Source organism: Trichosurus vulpecula, chromosome 9 (assembly GCF_011100635.1).
Source record: "Trichosurus vulpecula isolate mTriVul1 chromosome 9, mTriVul1.pri, whole genome shotgun sequence".
In the NCBI taxonomy this organism is placed as follows: domain Eukaryota; kingdom Metazoa; phylum Chordata; class Mammalia; order Diprotodontia; family Phalangeridae; genus Trichosurus; species Trichosurus vulpecula.
In genome coordinates, this window is record NC_050581.1 from 147388926 (window position 1) to 147394925 (window position 6000).

At 40.8% G+C, this 6000-nt stretch overlaps 1 pseudogene; it reads right to left on the reverse strand.

The window, feature by feature from the left end:
* Positions 1-3745: 3745 nt before the first annotated feature.
* LOC118831012 lies at positions 3746-5509 on the reverse strand (annotated as a pseudogene).
* Between the last annotated feature and the right edge of the window lie 491 nt (positions 5510-6000).

The window sequence follows — 6000 nt, forward strand, 5'->3', positions numbered from 1 at the left end:
TTGCCTGTTGTTATTTCTCTGCATCCACACAAGGAAAGTGTTGGCAATATTAAACAACCACTTTGAAGTTTTGTTTTCATTATTAACATTTTCTCTTCACTTTCTTGAATCTACACAATCAACAAAACACAAATCAAGCCTCATTTGAAGTGTTTGTTGACTGCTGAGGGGCAAATGCTCACAGTGAAAATTTAACAAGCCACTGGCACACTCTTCATAGGAATATGGAGTCCATGGACCCTGACCTTTCTGTAGGGTTATCAAGCAGGTCAGGAAACTCTTCCACCAAGCCCCTACTTAGTATTTTCTATTCCTTAGCTCTCATTGACTTTGGACATCTCTTGTATGGTTGACTTCATGTATCAGTCTTGTCTTTACATGAGCTCCCTGAGGTATGAAATCATCATCACCTCCCCTCTTCTCTCTTTCTCTTTTTTCAAGAAAATGATTCATGGGGGCAGAGCCAAGATGGCAGCTGGAAAGCAGGAACTTGCATGAGCTCCCCACCAGGTCCCTCCAAAAACCTATGAAAAATGGCTCTAAACAAATTCTAGAACTGCAGAGAACCCAGAAAATAGCAGAGGGAAGCAGGGATTGAGCCCAGGACATCCTGGATTGTCACTGGGTGAGTTCTATCCACATGGAGCTGGGAGCAGAGGGGAGTGGAGCCCAGTGTGGGCGGCAGCAGGACCAACCAGACCAGGAACCAGGCGGAACAGGCCCTAGCGGTCTGAATCAGTGAGCTATGGCAGTTACCAGACTTCTCAACCCACAAACACCAAAGACAACAGAGATGGTTAGTGGGAAAAAAGTTCGTGGTTCAGCTACCAACCTCGGGGGCAGTGGGGGTGGTGCAGCTACAGAACTACAGCTGCAGTTGCTTCCGGCCCCAGGCCCATGTGGTGGGAGGAATTAAGTAGTGGATCAGAGCAGGAGTGCACAGCCTGCTTAGAATTTGTGTCAGGTCCGGGTTGGCAGTTCTTGGGGAAGGAGGAGCACTGGTGTGGCAGAGCTGGCCGTATAGAAATAGCTCTGAAATCAACGGTGCATCCCCTCAAGCTTGGAACAAAGTACTCTTTACTCTACAAGCAGTCATACCCTGCTGAAAAACTCAAGGGTCAAGTAAGTTGGCAGGGAATGTGGCCAGGCAGCGAAAATGGACTCAGATTCAGTCTCAGACTTTGGAATCTTTCTTTGGTGACAAAGAAGACCAAAACATACAGACAGAAGAAGTCAACAAAGTCAAAGAGCCTACATCAAAAGCCTCCAAGAAAAACATGAACTGGGCTCAGGCCATGGAAGAGCTCAAAAAGGATTTGGAAAAGCAAGTTAGAGAAGTAGAGGAAAAATTGGGACAAGAAATGGGAATGATGCAAGAAAACCATGAAAAAACAAGTCAATGACTTGTGAAAGGAGACCCAAAAAAATACTGAAAAAATATTGAAGAAAACAACACCTTAAAAAATAGACTAACTCAAATGGCAAAAGAGCTACAAAAAGCCAATGAGGAGAAGAATGCCTTGAAAGGCAGAATTACCCAAATGGAAAAGGAAGTCCAAAAGACCACTGAAGAAAATACTACCTTAAAAATTAGATTGGAGCAAGTGGATGCTAGTGACTTTGTGAGAAATCAAGATATTGTAAAACAGAACCAAAGGAATGAAAAAGTGGAAGACAATGTGAACTATCTCATTGGACAAACCACTGACCTGGAAAATAGATCCAGGAGAGATAATTTAAAAATTATTGAACTACCTGAAAGCCATGATCAAAAAAAGAGCCTAGATATCATCTTCCAAGCAATTATCAAGCAGAACTGCCCTGATATTCTAGAGCCACAGGGTAAAATAGAAATTGAAAGAATCCACAGATCACCTCCTCAAAAAGACCCCAAAAAGAAAACTCCTAGGAATATTATCACCAAATTCCAGAGCTCCCAGGTAAAGGAGAAAATACTACAAGCAGCCAGAAAGAAACAATTTGAGTATTGTGGAAAAACAATCAGGATAACACAGGGTCTAGCAGCTTCCACATGAAGGGATTGAGGGGCTTGGAATATGATTTTCCAGAGGTCAATGGAGCTAGGATTAAAATCAAGAATCACCTACCCAGCAAAATTGAGTATCATGCTCCAAGGCAAAATATGGATTTTCAGTAAAATAGAGGACTTTCAAGCTTTCTCAGTGAAAAGACCAGAGCTGATTAGAAAATTTTACTTTCAAACACAAGAATCAGGAGAAGCATGAAAAGGTAAACAAGAAAGAGAAATCATAAGGGACTTACTAAAGTTGAACTGTTTTGTTTACATTCCTACATGGAAAGATGATGTGTGTGATTCATGAGACCTCAGTATCATAGTAGCTGAAAGGAATATGCATATATATGTGTGCATGTATATATATATATACATATGTGTGTATCTATGTATGTATATATGTAGGTGTATATATATAAGGGATAAGAGAGGAATATATTGAGAGAGGGAGAAAGGGAGAGATAGAATGGGGTAAATTATCTCACATAAAAGTGGCAAGAAAAAGGGATTCTGTAGGAAGGGAAGAGGGGGCAGGTGAGGAGGAATGAGTAAATCTTGCTCTCATCGGATTTGACCTGAGGAGGGAATACCAGACATGCTCAATTGGGTATCTTACCCCACAGGAAAGAAGGAGGAAGAAGATAAAAAGGAGGAACGATAGAAGGGAGGGCAGACAGGGGGAGGAGGTAATCAAAAACAAACACTTTTGAAAAGGGACAGGGTCAAGGGAGCAAATTCAATAAAGGGGGATAGGTTAGGAAGGAGCAAAACGTAGTTAATCTTTCACAACATGAGTATTGTGGAAGGGTTTTACATAATGATCCGCACGTGGGCTATGTTATGCCTTCTTAGGGAGGGTGGGCGGGGAGGGAAGAGGGGAGAGAATTTGGAACTCAAAGTTTTAAAAACAGACGTTCAAAAACAAAAATAGAAGTTTTTGCATGCAACTAGGAAATAAGATACACAGGCAATGGGGTGTAGAAATTTATCTTGCCCTACAAGAGAGGAAAGGAAAGGGTGATGGGAGGGGAGTGGGGTGACAAAAGGGAGGGCTGACTGGGGAACGGGGCAACCAGAATGTATGCCATCTTGGAGTGGGCGGGAGGGTAGAAATGGGGCGAAAATTCGTAATGCAAACTCTTGTGAAAATCAATGCTGAAAAGTAAATATATTAAATAAATTAAATTAAAAAAAGAAAATAAACTAAAAAAAGATAAAAAAAGAAAAAAAAGAAAATGATTCATTTTATTCTGATATTTACAGCTGAATGACATTTATATTGAAGCAATCAAATCTTTAACGTTCTATTTATTAGCTGTCAATTTTATTCCAAGCTTTTGGTTCTTAATTCACTAAAAGGATAAGATGCTACAAATCACAAAACAGAATTGCAGGAGCACAGAAAAGAACCTAAAAATTTCAGGATATAATAGAAATACCTGCCATCAGTGGTAAATGGCGTGAGACACATGGTCCTATACACACTGTAATCAAGAGCTGAAATATGTTACTAACAGCACGTTAATATGCCACAGTATCCCTCCCCCAATGTTTATAATGGCAATTATCTTTCTAAGAATGACAACATAGATATCACTTGAGGTAATTGTATTTCTGGGACATCTCAAATAAGTGGAACTATTTTATAGCAAGGAGAACAGATAACACAGTGACACTGATGGGACAAAAGAAAAAGACGGATCATTTCATTTTGGGAAGTTGTATCTTTCCATTAAGCTGTTTGTACTTTTTCCTATTGCTGTCACCAACTGGACAGTTAGGGTGTACAATATTGGATGAAGCATGGCTACAGGCACACATCTTTAATATGATATCTGTTCAAAATCCACGTTAAGAATCGTTCCAAGCCCAAGCCATATCCTCCACGAGGACATGAACCATATTTTTTCTGATCGGTGTACCAATAGTAAGGAGTGGGATTGATGTCTTCTCTCTTGTATCCCTTTAGCAGTTCTTCACCAGTAGGTGTGGAACCTCCCATAATCTCACCGAAATTTGGCATCAACACATCTACAGATTCAGCTAGCTGGGAATCCTCAGGACATCGCGGCATATAGAAGGACTTGATCTCTGCAGGGAATCTACACAGCAAGCTTGGCTCATTGATGGTATCTGTCATCAGTCTCTCAGGGGCTTCTGGGATATCCTCTCCAAATTCATAGTAGGTGCAATCTTCCTTCTTTACATCATGTTCCTTTAGCCACACAACAGCATCTGAGTAGTTCATCTATTTGAAAGGTCTTTTGGGGGGGGCGCGTGTAAAAGTCGAATTGTGTTCACACAATAAGCTTGCTGCAGGTGATTTTAAGATCCTGTCTACTACATCACAAACCAGGTCTTCCAGATGGTTTAGGAGATCATCAAAAGTCAGGAAAGAGCACTTGGCTTCAATATGAGTGTACTCTGCTAGGTGTCTTCATGTCCTAGACTGTTCTGCTCTGTATGACTGGGTAATACAAAAGATGTCTCCTAAAGCTGGGAGGCAAGTCTCCAAATGTAATCATGATGACTGAGTCAAAAATACCTCTTCTCCAAAATAGTCAAGTTTGAAAAGCATAGCCCCACCTTCCACCTGTGTTTGTACTAATGTTGGAGGAGTGATTTCACAATATCCCCTATCAAAAAAGTGATCTCCAAATCATCTGGTGACCACTGAATGTGCTTTCAAGATTTTGGACATGTTCTCTTCTCGGATCATGTGTCTATTATTAAGCTGAACATCTACATCAGACTCTTCGTTTATCAGGTTATCATCTCCTCCAGCAGGGGCTAAGTCAATCAATTCCCAATAGTCACAGCTCAGCTCATGGCCTCCTGGTACCTGCTTGCCTTCTGGGGTAAGACTGAGCGTTCCATATACTGCCACACTACTCTCTGTAGACAAGACACTGACACAGTTCATCTGACAAGACACACTGAAGATATCCTGTGCCATCTCATAATATAAAAAACATTAAATTCTTCCCTTGCCTATGTAACCTGTGCACCCAGCCAAACACCTTCACTCATCGGCCTCGATGTGCTTCTAAAGCACGAATCTTTACACATTTTGCCTCTGGAAGACTTGAATCCTGTTTAATGGTAATATTCTTTGCTTCCTCTAGATTTTTTTTTTCTCATCTCAAATTGTCTTCTGCCTCTTTTTTATCTCGAGATTCATTCTTCATTTGTTCCCTGTGCCATGTTTTTTTTTTTAATGTTCTTCAGCTGTAATTGGAAATAATATCCCATCTCTTATTTTCTTTTTGTGAATCCAGATAAAAGGTAGGAAATGGCTCCTTTCCTGCTGTCATTAAAGCCTTTAGGCCGGTCTTAAAGGTTTCTCTCTTGTTCCATCACCAGTTGCATCACCCCTCTTGATCAGAGACATAGAGTTCCCCCAACACCATCCTGATGATCTCTCCAGATCACCTCTAGTGACAACCGTTTCTGCATCACCTCCACGCTACTTTGTTGCAACCCTCCCAGAGTTCCCTCTTCTCTCTTTTACAGCCTGGTTCACTATACTGTGCTAGCTGCTCACGTTCACTGCAGTACGGTGGAAAGAACATGTTCTGCAGTCAGTGCAATTTCCCTTCTGATATTTTACTAGCTCTTGAGCCAATCACTTAGTGTCCTTGGCCTCAGTGTTCTCACCTGTGAAATAATGAGATTGGACTAGATAGTCTGTGAGGACCTTTCCAGCTCCACGTTTATGAATCTATTCTTTTTTTACTTAAATGAAAGAATTTATTGTTAATTGCTTATCATATGCCATGCACTATTTTAAGCACTGGGTATGTACATACAAAAGCAAAGATAATCCCTGCCCTTGATGAGCTTATATTCTACTGGGATAGATCACACACATGGGGAATAGTGATTGGAGATATGATTCTATTCTTTAAAACGAATTGTACCACATGTACAAAAATATTCATCACAACATCATTTTGGATGATTAA